Here is a 27,789-nt window from a genome sequence, read left to right as displayed (position 1 = left end):
TAGCAAACATAAAAATTCCATGGAATTAACTACCTAAAATGAACACAATTAGCCACAGCATGATCTTTTTACACAAAAAGACATCAATGGGATGGTGCTGGGGTGAGGTGCGGTCCACGGGTGGGCTGCCGCTGTGGCGTGGCACATCCTGCTGGGCGGGGCCGTCTGGGGCTGGCCCACTGCCTGGGAGCAGACCTGTCAGGGCGGCACTGCATCAGGGGACAAGGGGCTGCAGCCGGTCTTCAGGGAGCTTTCTAAAACCCGGCTCAGTCAATGGATATTAAAACAAAACACCGTTTTTGCCCTATTAAATATTAAATGACCCTGTGGATAAAGCCCTTCCTACTATAACATCTGGAGATCCAAAGCTCAATAGTCAACTTCCCAGCCCAGTGTCCCACCTCATAACAGAACTCCAAAATGCATGACGCAGAAATTAACAGACACAAAGGGAGAAGTAGTCAATTCACAGTCATCCTTAGAGACTTCACTATTTCCCTTTCAATAAAGGATAGAAACCAGGCATGAGCTCAACCAGGAGATAAAACACTTGAATAACATTAGAAATCAGCTACACCTGACAGACATCTGTCCAATAGCAATGAAATACACACTCTTCTCCAGTACACATGGAACCTCTCCAATACCATAAAACAGACCCTGACCAAGTCCAAAGTATTGAAATAATACAAAGTATGTTTTATAATCACCGTGAAATGAAATTAAAAATGAAAAATCAATAACAAAAAGAAAAACTGGGAAAGCCACAACAAATATGTGGAAATTAATCAAAACATTCCTAAATAATCAAAGAAGCAATCAAAAGAAAAATTAGGAAATTCCTTGAGATGACTGAAAATGAAGACCCAACTTACAAAGACGTGACGAAGGCCGCCAGCGCGGTGCTTGGGGGAAGCACAGTTTAAGTGCCCATATTAAGAAGACCAATTACAGATCAGTAGTCTAATCTTGTACCATAAGACACGGGAAAAAGAACAAACTAAATCTAACACAAGCAGAAGAAAGGAAAGATAGACTAAAGTAAAATTTAATGATGTAGAGAATAAAAATAAAGAAAAATGGGTGAAATCAAAAGCTGTTTCTTTGAAGAAGCCAACACAATGAACACACTTCAGCTAGATTATCCAAGAAGAGAGAGCGAGAAAACCCCAGTCAGCAGAATCAGAAATATACAAAGGGCCGTACAACTAACTTTACAGGAAGAAAAGGATTCTAAGGGAACACTACGAATGCCTGTACATCAATAAATTAAATGACGTAGATGAAATGGAAAAATTCCTAGAAAGACAAAAACTACTAACCTGACTCAAGAAGAGGTAGACCCTCTGAGATAGAACGATACTGACTTCAGAGATTAATTTAGAAAAAATTAACAAACAAAAAGTCCCAAAAACTAGTTACAAAGAAAAGCTCAGGCCCAAATGGCTTCATTGCTGAATTCTACTAAATATTTAAAGAAAAATCAATGCAATTATTCACAAATTCTTCCTTAAAGGAGGAGAAACACTTTCCAACTCATTCTATGAGGCCAGCATTACCCTGGTACCAAAACCAGACAAAGAAATCATAAGGAAAAAAAAAACAAACCCCACGTCAATACTTGCAGTGAAAATGAGTGTAAGAAGACTTAATGAAATACTAGGAAACAAAAACCAACAACATATATAAAAAGCATTATACAACATTATCATGTGGATTTTATCTCAGAAATGCCAGGTGGGTTTAACATCCGAAAGTAATTCATACAATCCACCTTATCAATGGAATAAAAAGCAAAACACATAATCCTCTTAATAGATGCAGAATAAATTCCACAAAATCCAATACCTTTTCATAATTAAAGTCCTCAGTAAGCCAGGAATACAAGGGAGTTTCATTATCCTGGTAAGGTATCTATGAAATTCTATAGCTAACACTTCATCTTTCATGGCAAAACACTGAAAACTTTCCTGCGAAGGTCAGAAGCAAGACATAGATATCTGCTCCCGCACTTCTAACATTGTACTGGAGGTCCTAGCTAAGGCAACTGGGCAAGACAAAGAAATAAAAGGCACCCAAGTTGGCAAGAAAGAGGTAAAATTACTGCTATTTGCAAATGATATGATATGAGCTTCTATAGAGGAAATTAAGAAATTTACTAAAAATCTAGATAAATAATTTATATAGAGATATTCCATGTTCATTGATAGGAAAACAATATTTTATCAACATGCCAGTTCTTCTCAACATAATCTATAGCTTCAGTGCAATTCAAGCCACACTCCCAGCAAGTTATTATGTAGATATTAACAAAATGCTTCTAAACTTTATATGGAGTGACAAAATCTATGTAATGAAGTCTTCATAAAAACCCAAAAACAGGCGTTCAAAAAGCTTCCATGTTGGGGAACCATAATGCTTCCATGCGCCACCCCGCTGGCCCCAAACTGCACAAGGGCCGAAGCTTCTTTGCCTGCGACCTTGTCCACTGTAGTTCTTCGTCTGGCTGTTGATTCGTATCCTTTAAAGTTCTTCGTAATGAACTGGTGACTAGTGAGCAGATGGTTTTCCTGAGTTCTTTGAGCTGCTTTAGCACATTAATCAAACCCAATGATGGGTCCTGGGAACCTGACTTACAGCCAATCGGTCAGAAGCACAGGGCACAACCCAGGCTTGTGATTGGTGTCTACCGTGGAGGACAACCTTGAGGGACAGCGCCCTTAGCCTGTGGGGTCGGATTCCATCTCTGGGAGACAATGTGTGAACTGGGCTGAATTGCAGGACACCCAGGTGGCGTCTGAGAATTGTTGGTGGTGTGGAAACCCACCCCCGACACACATTGGAAATCGTGACAAGAACTTTTAAGTAAAGAAGTATTTTTTAGATAAGAAATATGTTTATATAAACCACAGTAAAAGTATTTGTACATAGGGACTTAAATAAAAAGACTCATAAACAAAGTACACATAAAAACCACAGCGCGGGAGACTTTGTAATACAGGAAACTGGCAAAGGACTTACCCAGACTATATAAAGAATTACAACCTAATATAGAAAAACAACTCAGTGGAAAAGTAGGCAAACAGTGAGGGTAATCTGCCAGAGGACATCTGAATAGTCCACAAGCATGTGAAAACACCGTCACCCTCACTAGTGAGCAGGGAATTGCTAACTGAAACCATTAGAGATGCCATCCATTTCATACGCATAAGACTGGCAAAATCATCCAGTTTTTGAGACCAAATGTTAGTGAGGATACAGAAAAATGAACCTTCACACAGTGCTTGTTCATTTCCAGTGTACATTTAGAGGGGTGCCGATACTTTGGAGAGATTATTAGATATTATCTAATTTGATATAATTAGATATCAACCATTTGGAAAAATCTTTTTAAAGTTGAATATGCTCATAACTTCTGACCTGACTTCTACTTTGCAGTACATGCCCAGAAAAACTCTTTTGCACAAAGAAACATACACAAAATGCTTTCTCTAGTGCCACTTTAAGTAGCAAAACATTGAAAATTGCTTAAATGCTATCAACAAGGAAAAGACAGACAAAAGCATCTTATTCAGCTGTAATGAAGAAAAATACCATAAGGCAGATAAGAACATATCTGTGTTTCAACATAAATATAGAAAATAATATTAGTTGCACAAGGAGGTCACTGAATGCTAGTGCAGTTCATGGTACTTCCATAAATTTTGAAAATATATACAACGATGTCACATAATTTGTGAGGACTCACAGATATGTGGTAAAGCCTAAAATATGCATGGACGTAATCAACACTCAGTTTGTAACAGTGATTATCTCTGGAGGTGTAGGAAGGCCTCAACTGTCCCTATAATTCTCTATTTCTCTTTCAGAAACGTGAAATGAAAGTGGCGCCATGGCATCTGACCCAGGTGGGTGGCACGCTGCTGTGCATTGATCACGATCTCGTCTACTCTCCTCTGTGCATTGTTCTAAGTATACAGCTGGAGGTCACAAGTGCAAGTTCTCAAGCGAGACTGCCTGTGTGCGGGTCCCGGCTCTCGCCCTTAGTACCCGGGAGACCTGGACAGGTGACTGATCTCTCTGTTTTTCAGTTTTTCCACCTTAAAACAAGGACCACAGTGGAACCTACTTCAGAGGACCTTTGTGAGCATTAAACGAGTTAATATATCAAAATCACTAGCCTAGTGAGTATTTAAGCCCAAATGAACTATTATGAGATTTGAAATATATTAGAAACATTGACTAAAAACATTACAGAACAACCGACATTATCTGATTCTCTTCATGCAGGCTGTATTGTTTATACGTATACCTTTAAGGTAAATACAGGAAAATGTGAACCGTGAGGCTGCACACCTGGCAGCATCCTGGTTACCTCTGGAGGAGGGAGGGGAGGGTGAGAAGGAGCACCTTCTCTACCTGCAACAGCAACGTGTGGAAAACGCTTCCTCTGCGGCGGGCAGGCACTGGTGAGGTGCTTTTCATAACGTAACTCATCTAAAACTGCGAACAACTCCGAAGCACAAAGCCATCAAGTGACTTGCCCAGGATCATTCAGAGTACAGAGCTTGTAATGCAGATAATTGACAGATGTAGTTAGTATACAAAGAATTACAGACCAGGATTTAAATCGAGCCAGTCTGTGTTCTTAATCTCTACATACTTCTCGAATAAATAAATGTTCCATTTATAAAAATGTGTATTTGTCATCCACATGGCCAAGAAAGAATTAGAAATAAACATTTATAAAGAATGACAAATTCATAGGAAAATGACAAAACCCCATGGACAAAAATGGGCAAAGGAAATATACAGAAAATTCAAAGGTGAGGAAACAGAAATGACTAATAAATGTGTCAGTACCTGGGAAGTGCAAATTAAAACAATAGTGAAATATAAATGTATATCCATCAAACTAACCCTCAAAATGGGAAATGGGTGATAAGGAGTGTCAGTCTTCTGAATAGCGGGGACTCCCACACATCAGGGGTGTGTAAATTGCACGGCCACTCTGGAGAGCAGTTTGGCAACACCAGACAAATCCGAGGCGTCTATTCCTGTCAATAGGACAATTCCTGACCTAGCTCTCTTTCCTACAAAATCCCACAAAAAGCCAAGAACAAGAATATTCGTCACAACTTTGTTGGTAATGGAAAAACTAAAATCAATCCAAATATCTATCAATAAGAGACTAGAAAAAGTAATATATTCACAGAATAATGTACTGTACAACTTTAAGACAAATGTATTTGAGCTTGTGTTGCAAGTTCATAAATATAAAAAACAATGTTGAGAGAAAAGAGCAAATTTCATAAGGATATGTACAGAATGAAAATAACATAATTTTACATAGTTTATGGTTATATGTATCTACTGATGCCACAAAATAACTGATATCAAAGGGTCCCTGAGACCTTTTCACAGGTTCTGTGAGGTCAAAGCTATTTCCATAAGAACACTAAGACCCCTTTTCTATTCTTACTCCACCGTAAGTGCACAACAGTGCTCCATAAGCACACGATATATCACAGACATCACGCTAATTCAGTGCAGAGGCAGAGATGAGAATCCAGTTGTCTTTTATTATGCCAGACAGAAATTTCCACAATGAAAAACAATGCCATTCTTCTTTTACTTAAAAAATAGTTCTCTTTATAAAAATGTTATTTAAAGTATTAATGTGTAACGGGTTTATTATCACTTCAAATAAATAAATATTTCTAAAGTTCCTCAGTCTTTGTTTCAAACAGTATAACTCTTGACAGTTATAATCCTTATAAAAAATTTGAGAGGTCCTTAATAAATTTTAAGAATGTCAAAGGAATCTGAGACCAGAATGTTTGAGAACATCTGTGGGAAAATGAACATCAAGTTCAAGGTTCTGGCTACTCTGTGGGGGAGAGGGAGACACGAGATGATGAGATCTGGGAGTGGGGATGAGGGCACTGAAATGTGTCTGCAATGTTTCATTTCCTTTAGAAAACCAAAGCAAGGGAGAAGGGAAAACAGAATTCAACAGAGATGGATGATGGTTACATTGTATTTTTGTACCTTTTGGTGTGTTTAAACTAGTTCATGATAAAAATAAAGTCATAAGCATATTATTTAGATTGATGGAAGTAATTACCAGAAATATGAATAAGCAAAATCCTTTCCAATAGGACGTGAGACTAGAGGTGGGCGAGCAGCGAGGTAGAGGAGTGCTCTTTGTAGCTGACTCTTTTGTACCATTTCATTTGTTACTCTGCACACTACTTTCATAAAAATAGAATCTATAAAAAAATTAAATAAAGAAAAAAGGGGGAAAATGTGTTAACTATGCAAGACACAAAGAGGAGAATAAAATCTGGAAGAACATGAAGTCAAACTGAACAACAGTTGTGTTAGCATTTGGGATTCTGCAGGTCTTTGTTCATTTCCATCCATTGGTCATGTGGTGCTATTGCTTATACGATGTAAGATTATCTTGGACATCAGCAATGCATCAAAAAAGACACCCAGTTCTTTTTTCTCCTGGGAAAGAAGGCAATCACTGCTGTCATTTTGTTCCTTTTTCTTCTTTTGGCTCTTTTTACATCAATAGTTACCAACCTTCAGACCTTACAAACTATGAACATAGAATCTTTTTTTTTACCTTGTAGTGATAGGAGCCTTTCTATGGAGATGTAGGTAATTAACTTCTTGAAATAATAAAACATTGGTGCCCTATCATCAGAGCAGATAACCCATGTCACCATTTCTTCAGTGCTCTCTTACAACCATGCTTAATCAAATATTAATTTTGATATAAATGACTCGATAACGATCCACACTGGATGTCCAAATGGACAGTTTATTGTACCCTTCCTCTATTGTGCACGGTTTCCTCAGACTCTCACGGTAACAACTGTTCACTCGATGAAAGCAGAACCCCTAGAGTCTGGCAATAAGGGAGAGGGAGTTAGCCCTGGCCAGGGGACTCAGCAGGTTGGAGTGTCGTCCCAATACACCGAGGCTGCAGGTTCAGTCCCCAGTCAGGGCACACCCAAGAATCAACCATTGAGTGCACGCATGGGAGGGACAGTGGATCAGTGTTTCCCTCTCTCTCTCCCTTCCTCCCTCTTTCTAAAATCAGTAAGTAAAAAATAAGGGAAAAAAAGAAGGGAGATTACTGGACAGCTAGCATAGCTGTACAGTCACAGGCCCACCTGAAGCAGCTGAGGTAGACATGTACATACAAAAAGATGATGGACGGAACTCAGGGGACACTGACAAGGACTGCCACCCCCCTGTGACATGAGAAGCACAGGGACCAAGGGAGGACCTAGGACATTTCTGTTTTGCTTTGACTTGAATGTGGAGCATGTAAGAATGACTCCCAGGGTACAGTAGAAACCAAGGGAAGGCAGTTTCAAAAAGGTGGTGGGAAAGTTTTATTTAGGCAAAATATGAAAGGACCTTTCCTATGCTGAGGCCAGGTTAGACTGAAAAATAGAGTGGTTTATTTCCACATAAGAAATCAGAAGTAAAGAATTTTTGAGGAAAAAAAAGAAAGGAACATTTCGGTGGGGCTGATCAGGGATGTACGAGTTTCCTAGGACCGTCAGAATCAATTACCACAAAAAGGTGGCTTAAAACAACAGAAACTTATTCTCTGACAATTCAAGAGGCAAGAAGCCCCAAACCCAGGAGTCAGCCAGGCTGGTTCCTTCTACAGGCTCAGAGGGAGAGTTTGTCTGCCTGTGCCCCCTCCTGGCCTCCGCTGTGACCCTCCCTGGCATCCTCTGGCTTGTTGCTGTGTCACCCCACCCTCTGCCTCCTTCTTCGCGTGGCCTTCTTCTCTGTGGTGTCTCCTCTTCTTATGAGGACAGTAGCTCTTGGAGACAAAGTCTACCCTAATCCAACAAGATTTCACCTCGAGACCCTTAGGGAACTCTATCTGTAAAAACGACATTGCCAAATAAGACCACATTCTAAGATGCCAAGTGGACAGGGTTTAGAGGGTACACAATTCAATACACTACAAGGGGCCAAGCAAAATAAAGTATTAAAGGTACGTCCCCACTGAATCCAATTCTTGTTGCAAGTGAAGGAGAACTGATTGAAGACAGAACATTCGAAAGAATCTGCATTAACAACACGGGCCACAGAGGAAATCGTTTAACTTTCCCCAAACAACAAAAGTGGTTTCTGATTTGTTCTCTCCACCCATCATCCATCCAGCGAAGGATCTACTCATCAGTATGATCACTGAACTCCTACATGTTCCATCCAGCGAAGGATCTACTCATCAGTATGATCACTGAACTCCTACATGTTTTTGTACGGTGCTGGGGACTATGTACTTCTAATGGAAACTGACGCTTCACGAGAATCATTTAGTAGAATATCATCTCATTTACCTTCAAATAAGCTGTAATGTCACTTGGCTTTGCAAACAGAACCTTTGTTACAAAATGAGCAACTTATGAGAAGAGCACTATAAGAACAATTCTCAAAGGTGCTATAATTTCGCGGTTGTCATTTAGGTCTGCAGCGCATATGTTTGTATAGGCAGATAAACAGATGACAGGTAGACAGAAAGACAGACAGACTGACTAGACGGATAGCTGGATGCATGCTCTCAATCTCATCTCCTCCTCCTGGAGAGGCATGAAGACCACCCCGCGCACATCAGACTCCTCTGCAGTTAAGGCTGGGAGCCTGTGCCTGCATCCTGGCCAGTGGAACTGAGTGGCATGGTGTCCCTACTTCTCAGTCCGAAAAATTCCTCCACGCCCCTCCTTCCCTTCCGTGAAGACCACAGTGGCAGGTGCCCACGCAGCTGCCGTTCATATGGAGGAAGTGTGGGTCCCCGATGAGCGTAGAGGAGAAGGACCCGCAGTCCTTACACCAGACAGGGGTGAGTGAGAAGGAACTGGGGGCTATTTGTTAAATAGCAGTGGCCCCTATCCTGCTCTTCATGGGTAACTGCAGAGGATTAGCTCTTTGGCCAATGATGGGGGAGAGGCCATCCCCAAAGAAGGAGATTCTGTCTTATGGAGCTGTCACATAGCCCTACAGATGGCATGGGTGTGTCCGCCCACGAGAGGCCAGTCACACCATGAAAGGTCTCCAGTCACGGTGCTTGTCTGCTCACAGTTGTGGAGACTGCCTGAATTAATCACCCCGAGGGCCTCCTAGGCAGCAAACACAGACACTCCTGCACTCAAGTCCTTTTCCAAATGGACCCCAGGATGCAGTGCGGTCCCTAAAATCTCCCTAGGATGCCTGAGCCTGCGTGGGTCCTCCTTGCCACCAACCACTCTGCAACTCTCAGGGGGCGGCAAAGACCCAAGGCTCCTACACTGCCCTGCCCCCCAGTGAGAGCCAGGACCGCCACTGTGGGGTGCCACAGCCCCCGCGACTGCAGCCCCCGTGAAAACCACGAAGAAAAGCCCTGAAGTCAGATGCCCACGCGCCATCAGCGACACGGCCCCTTCCCCCGTGGTGTGTCAGAAGTCTTGCGACTGCATCGTCCCGGCCGTTCCCAGGGGGACGGTGCCCTCTGCCCACTTCTCACTCAGCGATTTCTGCTCAACGTTGAGCAGGGCCTGACGTCGCTGCGAAGCTTCCGGGGGGCTGCGAGGGCTTCTTCCCGGGCTCCCCGGGTCCCACGCGCTGCAGCGCTCACCGCCCGTCCGTTTCCTCGCGCGGAAGCGCTCTCCCCGGGCGGACCGCACCTTACGCGCAGGGGGTGCGGCACGTTCGCCGCCTTGAACGACTTCATGCCGTAACTTCCAGGACACCTGCTCTCTGGGTTTCGTCTTTGCTGCCGGCTGCTCCTCAGGCCCCGGGTCCCCCCCAGGCCTGTCCCCTTTCCTAACTCCCTGCGCAGATGACGTCACCCATCACGCGCTTCCAAGACCTTCTACCAGCCGGTGACCCCCGTTTACGTCTCCAGCACAAACCCGACCCTCTCCACTTAAGCAGCTAGTCAGTGACTCAGAACAGACGGAACCCCAGTCTTCATCCCTCCCTCCCAATTTCCCGTCTCAGAACCGAGGGTCTTCTTCCATTCTCCCAAGTCCAGTCTTTCAGCCCCCGCTTCCAGCCTGCGAGAGCGCCCCGTGGGTGTCCCCTCCAGTTACGTCCCGGATCTCGGCCCTGCTCACGCCTCCTCCCGTTCGAGCCGCTGCCACCTCTCGAGTGGTGACCTCAGAGCTGAGCAGGCAGCCAGGACAGGCCCTTTAAAACTTGAATCCAAATCCGTCACTCCCCTACTCAAGTCCTCGGTGGCTTCCTACCACATTGTGAATAAACCGCACCCAGCCCTTACCTTGGCCTGCACGCCCCTGCACGTCCTGACCCCTGGCTCTGTGTCCCCGTCCTGCCCACTCTTGCCAGACCTGGGGCCTCCTTCTGGCTCCTCCGCAAGCCAAGCACCTCCCACTCCAGGACTGTTGCACGGGACAGAAATGGAAAGCTCAGGGGACCTGCTGGAAAGTAACGTTGAGGAGCCTAGAAAGTGGACTAAATGTACACAGAGGCGCAAAGTTGAAGAGAAAAGGGAAGCTGACTATGGGACCGGGGCCTGGCTAGGAGACCCACACATTCAGATACTATTCGAGAAGAGAAAAACGGAAGGGAAGAAATAATCTGTGATACTGTTCAAGAAAATATACTACAACAATGGAAAGAGGAATTTATAACTGCTCGGTCCAATGGATGAAAATATACCCACACCAGAATCTAAAGAAAAGAAACAAGCAAAATCGAAAGAGAATCTGAGACACAGAGAACAGGTGATGGTCGCTGGGGGTGGGGGGTGGGGGTCGGGCTGGGTGAAAGAAGTGAAGGGATCAAGCACAAATTGGTAGTTCCAAAATATTCACAGGGATGTAAGGCACAGGGAATATAGTCAATAATATCATAATAAATATGTATGGGGTCAGGTGGGTCCTGGAAATATCAGGGGACCACTTTCTAAAAAGTATATGATTGTCTACCCACTATAATGTACACCTGAAACTAATACAAAATAATACTGACCATAAAATGTAATTGAAATAAAAAATTAAGAAATGGAAATAAACTCACACCATGGCATATCATTCTGAAATTGCAGAAAATACTATAAGCCTCCAGAGAAGAAAAACAAACAAACAAAAAAAACACAAAACAAAAGAAGAAAGAGAAAGAAAGAAAAGGAAGAAAAGAAAGAAACATCAGGAATTAAACGGGCTCCCAACTTCCCAACAGCAACGCTGAGGCTGAAAGACACAACGGTCGCAAGGTTCATTGTTGCTAAACCTAGCTAAATTATCACTTAAGTATAAAATAGATTAAAGACATACTTAGATGTGCGAGGTCTCGAAAACTGACTTCCCATGAAAGACGGGAATCCCAGAGAGGGGGCGAAACGGGGTGCAGGGGTCAGAGTGAAGGCGTGACACCCAGAATGGGATGCCAGGGTGACTTTTGTGCCTCGGCAGCATGGCCGACCCCGAGACAGATTTCTCTAGAAAGACAAAGTTGTTGGGATGTTTATTGTCCTAGATTGTTGAATGAAGTTTAAAAAGTGAGTGAAGGGTTTGAAATTGCGTTTATGATAGGTCACAGAAAACTAAGCCAACCAAAACCATAATCCTTAATTTCAGGAAAAATAAAAGGCGGCTCAGGAAAGGTACAGAAATCATAATTTTTTATAATTTAAAAGTAAATGAGATTTAAATAATATAAACAGGAATAATGATTTTCAAAAATTATGATATAAATGATCTAGGAGAAGGGATGGCTGCGCAGGCTGCCTGGGGACACGGGGGACACAGAGAGAAAAGAGCTCAATGCTTCGTTTTTATAGGACGACGTCGGGGGATAACGCCAAAGGCAGATGAATCGGGAAGGACGAATGTAAGTGTGCTACGCAGAAGCACAGAACCAAACATCAGGAGGGCCCCGGCTGGTGTGGCTCAGTTGGTTAGTGTCGCCCTGTAGGCCACAAGGTTACGGGTTTGATGCCCAGTTAGGGAACCTGTAAGAGGCAACCAATCAATCTCTCTCTCTCTCTCTCTCTCTCTCTCTCTTTCTCTCTCTCTCTCTCTCTCTCTCTCTCTCTCTCCCTCCCCCCACTTCTTCTCTAAAAGCAATGTCCTCAGGTAAGAACAAATAAGAATAAAATAATAAAGTAAACACCAGAAGAGTCAGCAAAAAGAACAGAAACAGGCTGCCTTCAGAGATGGCAGGGGTTTAATCAGCTGCTATTTTTGTTTACAACCCTTCTAAAACTGTTTCACTCATGTGCTTCCATACATGAAACCTAAAATTTAAAAAGCAGGGAGCAAACAGGTGGCTAGAGAAGGAAAGGGCCATTCTGGAAGGTGCTCTCCTGAGACCCTTCCCAGGGACCGGCTATGACATTGGCAGTCACATGTCCTTCACTGACACCCAGCCTGGAATGGACAGGAGGTTGATCAGGCCCAGAGGAGGCCTGAGTCCTTTCTGAGTTCACAGGTGGGGGTGACTTCTCTTCTTCAAAGACCAATGAAACACACATGGGATGGGAACCATGGTCCTCTGAACACAGTAGGTTTTGACCAAGTGCTAGCTGTATGACTGAGAACACGCATGGGATCCTGTGGGAAAGACCAAGAAAGCTGGTGGGCTTGTAGGAAGGAGATAATTTGAAAGAATAGGAGACCAGCATGCGAGGCCATCTTGCTGTGGCTTTTCTGGGTGCAAATGGTGTAAATCCCCAGCAAGTTCTTGCATACGTTCTGGCTTTTCTTCTCCCACCCTGCCTCCCTTGCCACATGTGACGGTAACAGGCTAGAAAAGCAACACAGTGACATAGTGTACCTCTCACAAAAGCAGACAGCTGGCAGAGTGAGAGGATTTAGCTGGTCTTGTTCTCCAGCGGATCTCAGACCTAAAAGGGCACAGACTCCAAAAGCAATGTCAGGAGAGTCACTGTCAGAAGCCAGCTTTTCTCGAGGTCTCCCCAAGTGTTCCATTTTAAAATGCAGAAAGTCTGTGTTTTACACATGAGGACACAGCTGTTACAATTGTATGGTACCACATCATGCTTATACACATATCAGGTTACAGTTAGGGTTAGGGTCAGCACGAGGGCCATGGCTTACACGCATGGCATAGGTGGGAAGTTGGGCACAAATACGCTCCCAGGATGGTATATATCTGAGGTGAACCACATGACATCTCACCAGCAACATCTTTCAATTTTGAGAGGGAGGAGATAGATAAAAGCTTGAGAAAATGAACGTTATAACTGGCCACAGGATGGGAATACCTCAACCATGAAGCCTGATCAGTGTGTGTGCTGACCAAAGGGAGGTTCCAGACCTGATGGGCTCCCAAAGCAGCATGAGAAGCCTCGCGCTCCTTCCCACAGTTCCAACAGCCCGCCAGACATCGCCGCCTAGTTACAACATCGGGGCCTGCGTCCGGCTGGGCTACCAGCCGAGTGGAGGCCTGGTCACCGTGCTGCCCCGTACCGTGACACACACCAACATGCGGCCTGGACGAACAAACAGTGAGGCGATGACTAATCGCACACTAAACCCAGTTGGGAGACAACATATTTCACTTCACAGAAGGGGTGATATGGGGGCCAGGGGCTTCGCCGTAGTGGTGGTGGGTGCGCATGTCCAGAGGCCAAACTGGAACCTTACAGCACAGCCCCCTTCTTCGTCCGAGCGGCCTGCTCCCCACATTACTGCCAGCACCTGGGCACTCTTCCCAGAGCACCAACCCGGGCATCTGCCAGCCTCAGAGGTGACTTCAATGTCTCAGGTCCCAAGGGGGATGTGGATGGGGTGTGTCTGGCAGGGGTCACAAGCCCTGTCTTGGCATCAGAAGACCTGCATAGAGGGCCTGTTCTGCCATGGAGGCCCGCCAGGTGGCCAGATGCAATCCAGGGGCCCCCTGAGCCCCAACGTCATCACTGCAAAAGGAGAGACTGAGGAGGGGTTCTTTCCAAAATCTAAAGTCTCCATGGCTGCACCTTTCTGAGGCTTCCTGAGAACCAGCTGCTCATGTGCCCCATCAATTGTGCATTTCCAGGACCCTGGAGTAGCAACTGAATGCACTGGGGCCATTTGCTAAATGGTGCCTTTAAAAGGCGAACTATGCAATGCCTTTCCCAGCAGGACCAGCACAGGAACACTGTACTGAGCTCTCAGGTTGGGGGGGACAGCTGCTGGAGACCTGTGCTCGGCCTTTGAAGTTGTCTCCCAGCCTACAATCCCAGGCTCTCACTCTACTCAGAAGGAAGAAAACGATTCACAACAAAAATTCTGGAGCACTGGAAGAATCGCCACTAATTAGAATCTTCTAAAGTCTAATGTTCCTAGTAGTCACTGAAGGAGAAAGAATGGACTTCTAAAGAGTGATATTTCGCAAACTTTAAGCAAGCTAACCCTCCCGCTGCTAGTTTAGAATACAGGACAAACACAATTTGTAACAGGGAAGAGGAAGAAGGAAGGAAGGAGGGAGGAGAGAGTGGGGAAAAGGGTAGGAAAAAGGAGTGTTCTGCCGGAATGTTTGATTTTTAACTTCAGAAAAAGCAAGGGCTTCATAACAATAGCTGGCCTCTGCCCATGCTTTTATCTGGATTTCTAAGTACAAAGAGAGCATTTTGCTACGATGGAAATGGAAATAGACTAGAGAATCCATCCAAGGGTAAATAAATAACTACGGAAGAACAGGAACTCTCTGAAAGCCAATACATAATGAATAGGAGCCAAAAACACTGAACAGGAGGTCAGAATGATGGAGGCTGCAATGCACTGATATCCCCCAGTAAACAATGACGTCACCGCTCCGTCAAAGCAGGGACTTCAAACCTTTTCTGCACAGGGCGGGATGGCGAGCAAGAGCCTGCAACGTGGCCTCGGGAGCCTCACTGTCAACCCTGCTGTCCTCCTCGATGTCGCCAAGCTGAACAGGCAGGCTCCTGATGAGGAGCTTCACGGAGCAGCCGTTACTAGGCCTCATGGCAACTCAACGCAGCCTTGAGCGGACCACCAGGCCGTGTTAACTGACTGACCCCTGGCTCTTGCCATCGACAGATCCCATATTTGCAATTTTACCGAGTCCCTAAATCCTTGAGACAGTAGAAATGGGTGTCTATTCTGAGGCCTGAAGGTTAATTACGCCGGCTGAGCCATGGGTGTTGGGTCCAAGGACACCTGGTGAGGGAGGCAGGACGGTGGTCCAGTGTCCACTTAAAGAGGCCACAGTGCCCGGTTGTTTAATCAAACAGTAGTCCAGATGCTGCTGTATTTTTAGATGCCATTAACATTTAAATCTACAGACTTCGAGTAAAGCAGGTGACTCTCTATAATGTGGGTGAGCCTCATCCAGTTGGAGGACTTAACAGAATAAAGACTGACTCCCCAAATCAAGAAGGGGTTCTGCCAGCAGACTGACTTTGGACTTGAACTACAACTCTCCCCTGGGTCTCCAGCATGCCCAGCAGATTTTGGACATATCAACCTCCCACAATCTCATGAGCCAGTTCCTTAAAATACACCTCTCTCTCCGTACATATGTATATGTATACTATACACATATAATATACATATGTGCACACACACACATATGAACATCCTAATGGCTGTGTTTCTCTGGGGAACCCTGACTAACACAGGAAGTGAGCCCCACACCTAACCCCGTCAATCTTGTAACCACACAGTTAAGAAGACTGCATCTTGACATCTCAGAAAACCCTAGTAACAGAGAGGTCCCCACCTTGAGAAGGGAGCAGGAGCTGTCAGAAAGTTCATCCTTAGACTTGTCTGAAACACGCCTCTGTTGTTTGGTCCTGATTCTGGTTCTGGCAGACAAGTGCCTGGCCGACGCTCTGGGCCAGATCAAAGCCGGCTTCCCCCTGCTCAGGTGGGAACACGTGATGGATAGAAGGTGATTTTGGTCTTCTTGCATCTTGCAATATGGAGATGCTATTTCTTGAATTATCAAAGCAAGTGATACTTCCCATTGATTCCTCTCTAGAAAGACGGTGTGCAATCAGCACAGACAACCAACAGGAACTTATATTGGAAAGGAAAATATAGAAGCTTAAAGATATTTATAGGAAAATAAAAGCATGTTCCATGCACCACATTGCCAAGATAAGTTCTGTGTCCAGGAAACATAATTTGAAGTGAGTTTTTGGCAGTGACGCTCGCACCACGGCTTCTTATGAATGAATGACCTTTCTAACAAGCGCGGGAAGGCAGGGTGGAGGACGTTTCTAGAGATCTCTGACCAGATTTGGCTCCTGATGGAAATGTTTCTCTCATTGCCCAGTACCTGGTGTTGGGAAAAGGCGATGTCTTAAGGTCTCTGCAACCCCATCCACTAAACTGACCCTGCACATGATAAGATATGTGGAAAGCAAAAGAGGAGGAGAGGAAGAACACATGGGTCAGAGGGACGGAGAAAACCAGCAAGGAGAAGTCCAGGCATGGTTTCTCCTCGGAACCAGCTGAATGTGGGGTTGGGGGGCTGCATCCCAGCCCTTCACTGTCTATCTCTGGGAGCTTCACAGATTCCATATTTGCAAGTTCACCTGTTTGCTAGTACTTATTTGTGACTCCTCAATCAATATCGATAGTGCTTTCATGGTCATCTGCGGATGCACACAAAAGAAGTAAAATGTTTGAGGTGCCCAACACCCACGCTCCCAGCCAAGGTCCCACGAAGGCAACGCTGGCCTTCTGGTTTCAGCTTTCATTCTATTAAAGAAAGTCCATCCTGGCTAGTGTGGCTCGGTGGATTGAGTGCTGGCTTGTGGACCAGGGGGTCGCTGGTTCGATTCCCAGTTGGGGCACATGCCTGGGTTGCGATCCGGGTCCCTAGTTGGGGGCGAGCATGAGGCAGCCACACGTTGATGTTTCTCTCCCTCTCTTTCTCCCTCTCCTGCCCCTCTCTAAAAATAAATAAATAAAATATTTTTTAAAGAAATCCCTTGGTGCTCTACTGAGTGCCACATTTTTGAATTTCTGTGCATTTTGTTGGTGATTTTGCTGTTTAGAATCACCAGGAAGGGCAGTACTGAAGTGCTGTCTACGGATCCAAGAGGCCGTGATGTGCTCGGTGGAGAAAATACGTGACAGGTAAGCCATGACCAGGCATGGGTTCCAGCGCAGTGTTAACAAACCAACACGTTATGTAAAGAAAGTGTCTTCAAACAGAAACTTGTGTGAAACGAGGTTGCCTGCTGACCAGCTGATGAAAGCGCTGTGCCCAGAGGCTGGCAGGACTCTAGCCCTGTATTTCTGCTTCGGTCTTCCCTGACCCAGGGCTCCCGGCGACTTCACAGAGCGTAACTACCGCACATAATGAGAACTGGCCGCACTATCATTCTGATGACTGAGTTGCGCTGCCCCTACCCCGGCCCTGGTGCTGGAGGCCAGCGGACCCCCCCTGAGGGTTCTCTAATTCAGTGTCCATGTGACCACGGAGCATAATGAGACCCGCCTGCACTCTGACTGCTTTACATAAGCATCACCGGTAGCTCTACAAGGTACAGACGGTATTGCTACAGTGGGAGAGCTGAAGAAATGAGGTGTAACGGGGTTCGGTGACTTGCCTAAGGCATCAGGGAGCCAGTAATCACCGGGCCCGGCAGTCTGAGCCCAGGGCCTACCCGTGTACCCCGAGCTGTGCCGCCGGCCACCCACCTTTCCTTGCTGGCGGCGGGGGTGGGGGGTTATGGACACGAGGGGACCACACAGGCTGGTGAGCCACTGCAGGGACACCAGGCAGGGTTTCTTAACCGCCACGTGCCACAGACCCCTTTGGCAGACTGCTAAAGCCTATGGACTCCTTCCCAAAACAATGTTTCAATCTCTTCATATAAAGCACTTAGGCTTACAAAATTAATCAACTGTGTTGAAATACATTTATCAAATTACTAAGGAGTCCTGGGGCGTGGTAACGTGCGGGCTTGGTCTCTGCGTTGCAGCACAGACCCTGCAGACGGATGGCCTCGCACGCCCTCTAATGCTGAAGCGCTGGTCAGTGCGCACAAGTACCTTCGGCTGCTTCACTGGGACATGAACACGCTACTCCTGGTGACAAAGTCTCGAATCCTCGCATACCACTACAGTGGGTATAAAAGCCCACACTGGAAGAAACGCCAAGTGTCAGTTAGAAGCTGTTCAAGGAGACCCTGGCCTCCATCCCTCTGCTCACTGCTCGCCCTTTCCCAGGAGCGCTCTGCCACGGCACGGGACGGCCCTGCCCCAGCGGAGTCAGGCCTGCCTGAGGCTCTGAGTAAGGGCCAGGTGTACTGAAGTGCTTAACATAGAAACCATTTTCTCTCTCTTAACCAGGCCATCGGGAATAAATGGCTTTAGGCTAGCACCCGGTCATTCCTCTGTCCCTAGGGCGCGCCACAGGGTGGGAAAGAACGGATGCGGAGCACGTGGGCCACAAGCAACTTCCTGCACATTTAACATTCGGAGGTGGAGAAGGATTTCCAGAATAACATCCAGTGTGCAGCTGGAAAGAGGTCAAAGGTTGCTAACTCCTTCTATCCTGGATGTGAGGTGAGAAAACTGCTTCAGACCACACACAGGCACAGGCCTATACACACAACTACACATGTGTGCACATGCATACACATGCAGGTGCATGCACACACGCACAAGCCCTGCATACACACACACACTTCACAGGGTTGACAGGATCTGCAAGTGAACTCTTAAGTGAACAAACACCCGCACGTACACAGGGGTCTCAGCTGCACTGAGGCAACTTCAGGTTCTCATCAGCGTCTCACAGTGAAGACCAAGTTTCTACAGGGCAGCAGTTTCCATGAACTGCTACCAATGTCAAATTGATTTAAATCCCACAGAACAACAGGGGTTCTTCATGTAGCTGAACCCCGCACAGTGAAGACTGTTTAGCGAACCGCACATTCTGGTGTTCAGCTGGACGTGGCAGCTTGTGAAGCTGAGGAAGGGGGCGGGGATGCAGGTGAAGCCCCCGAGGCGGGGCCGGATGAGTTCTCGCTTATTTGCCATGATCGAAAAGGCAGGAGACAGTCTGAGCCAGGGGTAAGCAAATTAAAAGAATTGCTGGTAGAGAGAAGCTCAGTATGACTGCCTGTCACCCCTGCAGCTGATGTGAGAACAGCCACAGACATAATGAAATCACGAGCGCTGCACTTGAACCAGCTTCAGCAGGAAATGAATTGATAACAAGAATCCAAGATAATTAAATTCCACCAGGATCTGCAAACAGAGTTGCCAGCGGCACCCAGCGAGGAGGGCTGGAGTGTTTTTGCAAAACACATCTAAAAAATACAGGAGAGAAAGCCGTTTCCGACTCAAATGCCTCTCTCCTTAAAATATTGAGCTGAAGAATCCCAGTCTGCTTTTGTCTGAGAGTGGGAATTTGGGGGGTCAAAAAGGAATAGATCCATGCACAACAATGGGGAAGTTAAAACAACAATACTTTTAGAACAGTGACTTTAGGTGAACTATGTAGGCACGTGACACGAGATCCAAAAAATGAGCTTTTTCTTAGGCATAGACCTGGCTTCTGGGGACCCAGGCCTGGCTTTAGCAAGCCCCTCCAATAACTTGTGGCGCCAGTGACTGCCTGCGTCCTTCAGAGGTACCCTGATCTGTAGACAGGAACTTAGCAACTTCTCTGTTCTCAGCATCAACTCCGGCTCCCCCACCTGAGTCATCTGCAGAAAGTCCCTTCTACTCCCCCACCCCTAGCCGCCCTAGACTCAGACGACCATCAGGAGATGGCAACTGTCTTACTGGCTGTACCGAGGGGGCAACTCCGCCCATCCTGTACTGCTTACGTATTCCACGTCTCAGAACTCCTTAAAAGCTTACTCCGCCCTGACCCTGGCTGCTGGTGTCTGCCCCGACCCCAGTCTGCCATGTCTCACACACAATAAACCATCTTGTTCAGCATTTGGCTGCTGGTCTTCTCAACCTCCCCCGACGCCTAAAACCTAACACTTTTATCCTTTTCCTCCATAAAAAGGGGTAAGAGGAAAACAGGACTCGGACTCAGTAAATGAAGACTTGGCTCCCACATCCTTTTCCATAGGAAACTGGGAAGAAGAATTGAGCAGGCGGCATTCCCCTGGAGACACGGTTTGGAGGTGACAGAGGACGGGTGAGACAAAAGGACTCCTGAGGGTGATGGGGGCAGCCAGCAGCAGCTGCGGAGCACTCGCCATCTCAGGGGACGCGCACAGGAGTGACACCACCGCCGACTCCTCCAGGGAGCCCTCCCCAGCGAGTGTCTGCGGTTAACGGCGAGGGAGGTGGAGCAGCAGAAGACAAGGGTGGCAGAGAGAGAGATGGGTAACAGACCTCAGCAGGGAGCCAGGCAGTAGCCAGGAGGGGAAGGGATTTCAAGACAGTCTTCGAAAGCCACCAGCTTGGACCCAGGGGGTGGAGCGGATGGAAGAGGAAGAAAAGGCAGATGGCGTGGACCGCCCGCACACCCCTGGCCTCGGGAGGGCTGGGACTCAGGGCAGAGGGTCCAAAGACAGGGGCACCTTCCCAGGGAAAACCAGACCGACTGGGACTCAGGAACAAGCACCTGGAACCGTCTCTGGGCTCCAGGACACCGTCACCTGACAGCAGGTGTCCTCCTCCCTGGCTTGAACCCCTGGATCCACTGCCCTCTGTGAGCATTTAGTGACTGTCAGCCCCGGGGAGGGAGCCTGGGGGCCGAAAGCTGCTTCTGTGGCAGGAAGTGGCCAGAAGGGACAGCAGGGAGAGAAGAAAGGGCTCTTGCAGCACACAGGGCGCCCGTTCCTAAGAGAGAACTAACCTCATCAACCCTTAACTATTAAATCTGATTTCTCCTCATGTACGTTTGATCGGGACTGAACCTAGACAGCTCGCAGCTCCAGCGGGAATCTGCGCGATTCTGTGCGTGAGGCGGCGCGTTGTGGGCCCCGCCCGTCAGACGGGCTGCGTGAGACCTGTGAGTCCTCGAGACAGATCCTAAACCTTTGCAAACTCTTACCTTTTGTGATAATGCTAAAGATGCTAGGGGAAGTCTGTTCAGAGAGCCCTGAAGGCCACTCATGGCCCCAAACCGCCCAAGGGCAGCGTGGGCCTCAGTCCCCAGCGGCTTCAGCAGTTTGCTGAGGAGCCAAGGAACCCAAGCGAGGGATACACAGTGAACAGGGTCGTAAGCAAAGGCCCAGTGACACCCTCAGCAGAAGCACAGTCACCAGCAGAGTCCTTCCCTGCCCTCAGTCCCCGCCCTGGCCCCAGCTTCCACTCCCACCGGTCTCTCATTCCGAGTCACAATCAGAACCAGGGACATTTCCGACAGCAGCGACCCTGCCTGCGGTTCCCTCTGCCGTCCGCACGCCCCTGGCCCCTCACCTCCCCAAGCCTTTGCTGAGCCGTCCCCTTCTCCGTCTGCTCAAAGTTGCAGCCCTCCTGCCCTCCACGGGCCTGCTCGCCCTGCCCCGCTCGGTGCTTTCTCCTTCCCTCGCACTTGCCGTGGAACTAGAGCACAATCACCTTTGTAGGTTTCTTGTTTATTGCCTAGAAAAGGGGTCAGCAAACTACAGCCGCTGAAGCAAACCTGGCCCAACACTTGTTGTTACAAATAGTTTCACTGGAACACAGCCACGGCGTCCGTCTCTGGCTGCAGGATCCATGGCTGCTTCGCTGCTACGACGGCGCAGTTGTGACAGGCCTGCATGGCACACGGAGACGACAATATTGACTCTCCAGCCCTTTACAGAAGAAGTCTGCCAACTCGTGGTCAAGAATGTAAGCTCTACAAGGACAGGAGACTGATTTGTTCACTGGTGTGTCCTGACTGCCCGTCACGTAGCAAGTGCTCAGTAAGTCCACGGACACGGAATGAAGGAACGGCGCCTTCGGGGACAGGTGTTCTGTTCTTGCTCTCGCATTCGCTTTGTTTGGTAGCTTAAGCAGATGGAAGTAGGGGAACTAAGTCACCACACAGGAGAATCAAACAGCTCTGTGGGGTAGCCCGGAGCACCTCCCAGGCTTACAGCAACAAGGAAAACCTGGGGCGCTAATGAGAAGCTGCTTCCCCTGCGAAGGGGCCGGTGCGCTCCTCGCCTGCGGGCAGCACAGGGACAGGGATCCGGACGGTGCGGCAGGTCCGGGGAGGCTGCTCCTGGTGACGCGGCTGCCGAGGCAACGCGAACGCCGTCTCGCCCACAGTTTCAGGGGCATCTTCGTTCTCACCTGTCCCTGTAGGAAGGACAGCTGTACTTCAGGTTCTGTGTCTGAATGCCTGGTTCCCAGAAAACGGTTCCCAGGGGGGAATGGGGTCTCCAGAACGGGGTCCCTGTCTCGAGATGGAGGAGAGAAGAGGCCAGCGCAGCAGGTCCAAGCCTCTCCTGCGTCTGGACTCTGAGACGAGAAGCAGGAGAACGCTCCCATTCCCTCTCCTCCATGAGAACACTGCCTCACCTCTCCCAGAACCCAGGACTCACCCTAGACCGGAGCCGCGGGGAGGGGCCATGGGGGTCATCCCAGCCAATGCGATCACCTCCCAGAGAAAGTGAGCTTCAAACACCTGCCCAAACAGGCTGGCTGGTGGCTGTCGGGCTGAGGGTCCAGCCCCCCGTCACTCGGCCGGAAGATGCTTCTCAATCTCCCCACAGAACCCTCAGAGCCGTTCCCAGCGGCCCATGCCTCCATCCACCCTTCCGGCTCAGGGATGGAGATGGAAACGGGAATTCCTATAAGTCTCACTTCAGGAATCCAACCAGGAAACCTCCCGCGGCCCCTGAGATCCTGTGGCATTTGGCAAGGGCTTAGCTATGGATCCAAATAAGAATTCGCTTGTAGATGAACGTTTGTGTCACCAAACAGTCACAGAGGAGACGTTCAAACACGCGGTCTGCTCTCGGCATCAGCACTGCTGCCGACGGCACCATTACCAAATCGTCATCACAGCACCCACTGCTCTGTCTTCGCTTCCCCTGAGGACTAAAGAATCAGAGCTGTGGGAGGCAGGGGACAATCCTCAGGCACGTGAGCATCTGTCAGTAAGGCAACTCAGGCAGTAACGTGACTGTCCCTGGCTGACAGGGCCAAGTGCCAGCCTCCGTGTGACTTGGGGGTTGGCAAGGAGAGCTCAGTGGGGTCCTTCAAGTCCCAGGAGTCCATAGAGCTCACGAAAATGGCTGCACAGCAAGATTCGGATGAGAATAGGGAAAAGCTGCATCTTTGTTATTCATCCTGTTTTGTCTTAGAGGGTGCTGATGACTTACGTCTTCATTCCCAGACCTGCCAAGGGTCCCAGGTGTTTCTAAAACCCTGGAGGTGCCACTCCAGCGCAGAGGAAGCAACGAGAAATACTAATCTTGGAACTCGCTTTGAAAGGTCTTGAGGATGTTCACTTCTCCTATTTTATTCTTTTAATCAAGACTAAAAAAAGTCCTTAATTTCCTGATAAAAATTCCTTCTGAGTCTTCTAAAGATCATTGCTTCTCCGATTAACAGATTTCTGTCATACTGCACATTGAGCACGTTGTAACTTTGCAAGTGAGAGAAAATTCAGGAACTGTAAGACAGAAAAGCCACCTGAAAATAAGGGAAAAAGGAAAGAAACAAAGACTCATGCACAAAACAGGTACATTTACCAGAAAATCACCTGATTTCTAACTGAGACAGCAATTTTCCCTCCAGCACTAAATGGCAGCGCTCAGAATTTTGGCAAATGTGGTTAGAATAACATATTTCCATTTGTTAAGAGCTGACATTTGTTATTTTCCATTTCTGTAATTTCTTTCTGTATAATTTTTCTTTCCTTTCAAAATTAAGTTTTCATTTCACCATTAATAGAGCAAGCCATTTTCCTTATTAAAGATTAGACCAACTCCATATATTTTTCTCCATATCCCCCAATGAAAACCAATTTTATATTTTAATGATACTTTTATGTCCATATGAATATACATACAGAAAAGTTATTACATTGTTCTGTTTCATTACAGTTATAGTTACTAATGCATTTCATTCTGCAACTTGGTTTCACTGACAAATACCTGAGATACATCCATGTTGAAATGGAGATAGAGAATACACAAAAAGACAGGTCTCGCTGTCCCTTTCGAATGCCATTTAAATTTTCCACTATAAGCACCGACATCTTATTTATTCACCCTTCTACTGACAGGCATCGGGTTGTTTCCAGGTTTTGGCTGCTGTAACAATATGAGAATGTTCTTATGTATCCTCCCTCTGCGCGTCTGCCTGTGCTCCTCTAGGACAGACACCAGGAGCTGGGTTTCTAGGTCACAGGAAAAGCGGTCACCACGCTCTGAGGTTCTGCCAGATCACCCTCCCTGCAGCGTGGTCACTAGTCTCCGTTGCGTGCCTGGCATGGCTTTCCCGGACCTCGCCAGCTCTTCCTGGTCTCGTGCTGCCGAAGCCTCGGATGCTCGGATGGACGCGGAATCACAGGGCTCCACGCCAGGTTTCCCTCTGCCCTCCCCCGGCTGTCGGTGAGGCGGAGCATCAGTCCGATTCTGTGAATGGAATGCTTATATTTCTCATGTTCCCATTTCTTGGTTTACTGATGAGTAGGAGTCCTTTGTATATTTTCCCATCACGCCGTCTCCCAGGCCTTACCAACGTTCATGTTGTCTTTTGTGACACAGAAGGTTTAAATGCTGGCGTGGTTATATTTAATAATGTTTGCCTATGATGGGTTTTATTTAAGATGTTCCTACTCCAGAGTTGCTGCAGATACCCTGCCACACTTTTTTCTAATGAATTTAAAGTTTCTTTTTCTTTTATTTTTGGGTCTTTAATTCACTGGAAGATGTATATTGGTGATAGCCAATCTCTAATTTCAGTTTTGTAAGGCTTGCCCATTGGAAAATCCTAATTATGGAATCATTTGTTCTTTCCCAACCGTTGGGAAAAGCCATCAGCCATATGCTAGATGTTCTTCCACAGAAAAAAGTCAAAAGAAGCCTCTGCTCTCCCACGGGCCACTGGAGCTCTCGAAAGAGGGACAGCTTGGCCTTGGGTTCTGGTGTGAAGAACAGCCGGCCTGGATTAAACGTTCTCCACGGTCCCTCAGAGCCTAGGCAGCCTATACAGGTAACTGTCATAATGCTCCATATGCCTTATTTTCCATTCCCCATAAACATTTTGTTAAAAATGCAGACACACCTGGGTTTCGCACACCATCCCCCAACACAGGAAGCAGGGGTCCTCGGAGACATGGCTGATTCTAGGGCTGGGGCAGAAAATACACAAAATACACCAGGAAGAAGTGCTCGAAGCAAAACAACAATGACAACAGATATGCCACAGCGTGACAGAGGTGAGCCAAAGTGGCACGGGGCCACCGAGAGCGGGGCGACGCCAGGACAGGCTGAGCACGCAAACCCAGAGTGCTGCGCTGTAACCCAAAGTGCAAAATAAACGCGTCCTGCTGTCAGGAGTCCGTGACCGAGTCACCAGGTGGGGAGGATAGGCAGTTCTCCCGCAGAATCGCAAATGACGGACACAGACACTCCGTCTGCAGGGAGAGGGAGCACAGCCCCCCACTCCTTAAGTGTGAGCTGCGCAGGGTGACATCCCTTCAAAGAGGGCAGTGTGGCAAGAGGGGAAAAGGGGACTTTTCAGACAGAAAACCTGACAAACATCCCCTCAGCCAGGAAATCAAGTCCAGTATAAACAGCGATCCGTCACAACGGCAGCATGTGCCCTTGACGTGAGGCAATGACAGTGGCCTCTCCCACCCACAACCCCTGTCTTATTATGCTTCAGGAAACATCACAGCAGACAGATGCCCACTGAGGGGCAGTCTGCAGAGTCCCTGTCTGGTCCTCCTCAGAGCGGTCAGGCATCAAACCCCAGGACAGCCTGAGAAACCGTCACAGCCCAGAGGAGCGCAAGGAGACATGACGACCAAAGGTCACGAGGGGCCCTGCGTGGGCTCCCGGAGCAGAACGAGGACCTTAGGGACGAACTTGGCAAATGTGAATAAAGTATGGACTTCCATGAATTACAACAGATCTATAAGGGTCATCAGTTATGACCAACGGGCTCTCCTCAAGCATAAGGTTATTAACAGGGAGCCTGGGGGTAGGGTGTCTGGGAGCTCCATACAGTACACAATTTTTTCTGGTAATCAAAAACTATTCTAAAAGGAAAAGTTTATTTTTGTAAAATGGGAAGATGCAAGGCTACCTGTTCATGAGGTGACCTCGCGGACAGGGTGGACACCCACAGCCAGGCACACAGCTCATCCCAGGCACAGGCCGGCCGGCCTCCTGAGGACCAAAGTGTGCTTCTCTGGGCTTGGAGTGAATGCACGCATCTGGGCTGCTTTGGTTTCCTCCTGCTGCTCTTACCAAGCCTGCAGAAATTCAGGGCGACCTGATGGTGACGGCCGGCAGGGCAGATGATGGATACCCCCAAATGGACCATCTCGGAGGAGTATGTGTTCCAAACACACAGAGCAGCACACGGTGTAATCACTGTGTACTATGGGCTGCCAGTTCGCCTGATAAACCCTTTTCTACCAAATGGGAAACATTTTCTTAAACTTTAGGACCTAGAAATAATGGACCGTCAGCAGTAATGTTCCCTCTACTGTCTCCGCCACAGTCCCAGTAACCTCTCTGAGCTGCAGACTTCCTGAGAGGCACCCCGCTGTCCACCTGCAGGGTCACTGCCAGGAAACAGAGGGACTGGGTAAAAGGTCTTACATAGCAACACACGGAGGGAGCCTTGCGGTGGCAGGACAATCATGGCAGGAGCCACCTGTCAACAGGAGAGGCCTGCTTCTTGCAGATGCAGGTAAAGAATTACAGATCAGCACATCTACTAGTGTGCACGTAAAGTTTATCAGTGAATGGGAGAGCCAAAGCAAGGGTGGCCAAAGGCTGGGGTGGCAAGCTCTCCCCGGGTGGCCAGTGGCCCTGCGGCCAGAGGCTTGGTTGCCAGAGCCAAGAGAGGGAGTCCTTTGTTCTGAGAACCCATCTAGTCAGCGGGATGGGGGTGAAGAAGTTACACACTGATTAACGGATAAAGGTGGTGCCAGCTTTCAGGGAGTGGGGGTTGTGACTACCCAAACTTAGGTACGGGTGGGCATCTGCTAGCCTGAATCCTTATCTTACTTCAGACTCTATTTGTTTATCTTGTAAAACAGATATGTGACAGGAGGCAGTTAATTAAAATTGGGGCAGTTATCCAAAGTCATTTATGGGTTCTTTCTGGAAGCATCAGGGATGCATTTGTAAACAGATAGCAACAGATAGTGACCAGAGGTAGGCAATCAACCAAAGTTGTTTTATGGGCTTCTCTTTGGGCACTGTGGACCCCCTTCCAGGCCTTGAGATGAAAGCATAGTTTCAAAGGCTTTCCTTCCCAGAGAGTGGAAAGGACACATAGAATTTCAAGGACTGCCCTCCTCCCGGGCTAACATGGTGTTTCCTGTGATGCTGGAGCACCTGGCAATATTGTTGGACCAGGCCCAGGCAGCTGGGGTAACAGGTGAGACACAGCTCCCTCTGCTTCTAGCCTCCTCTATGAAGTTCTTTGTTAGATTGCAACGGTGAGGGTCCTGCCTTTATTTGCCCTCTGCTCCTCATTCTACTGTAACACACCCACTCAATGTCAGAAAGCAGTCTCCGGCCCTGCGGCGGGAAGAAAGGAGCAGGAGGCAGCGGGGCCTCGCCTGCATGGCCGTGGCTCCCTCTGCAGCCCCGCCTGCTCATCCAGGGGTGCCTGTGAGGCTGGAGGCGCCCCTGCACTGCGGCCGTTCCCTGTTCCGGTAAGAAACACCTTCATAAGCTAATTT

At 47.8% G+C, this 27,789-nt stretch overlaps 1 protein-coding gene across 1 annotated transcript in view; it reads right to left on the bottom strand.

Annotated features, from left to right (window-relative positions):
- SLC35F3 (solute carrier family 35 member F3) overlaps window positions 1-27,789 on the bottom strand; it is a 265,334-nt gene that overhangs the window by 171,716 nt on the left and 65,829 nt on the right. The gene's annotated exons all lie outside the window — the stretch shown is intronic.

This window comes from Furipterus horrens, unplaced genomic scaffold (genome assembly GCF_987537825.1).
Source record: "Furipterus horrens unplaced genomic scaffold, mFurHor1.1.pri manual_scaffold_15, whole genome shotgun sequence".
Taxonomy (NCBI): Eukaryota; Metazoa; Chordata; class Mammalia; order Chiroptera; family Furipteridae; genus Furipterus; species Furipterus horrens.
Note: the sequence above shows the minus strand (reverse complement) of the source record. Positions and strands in the feature narration are given on the sequence as shown.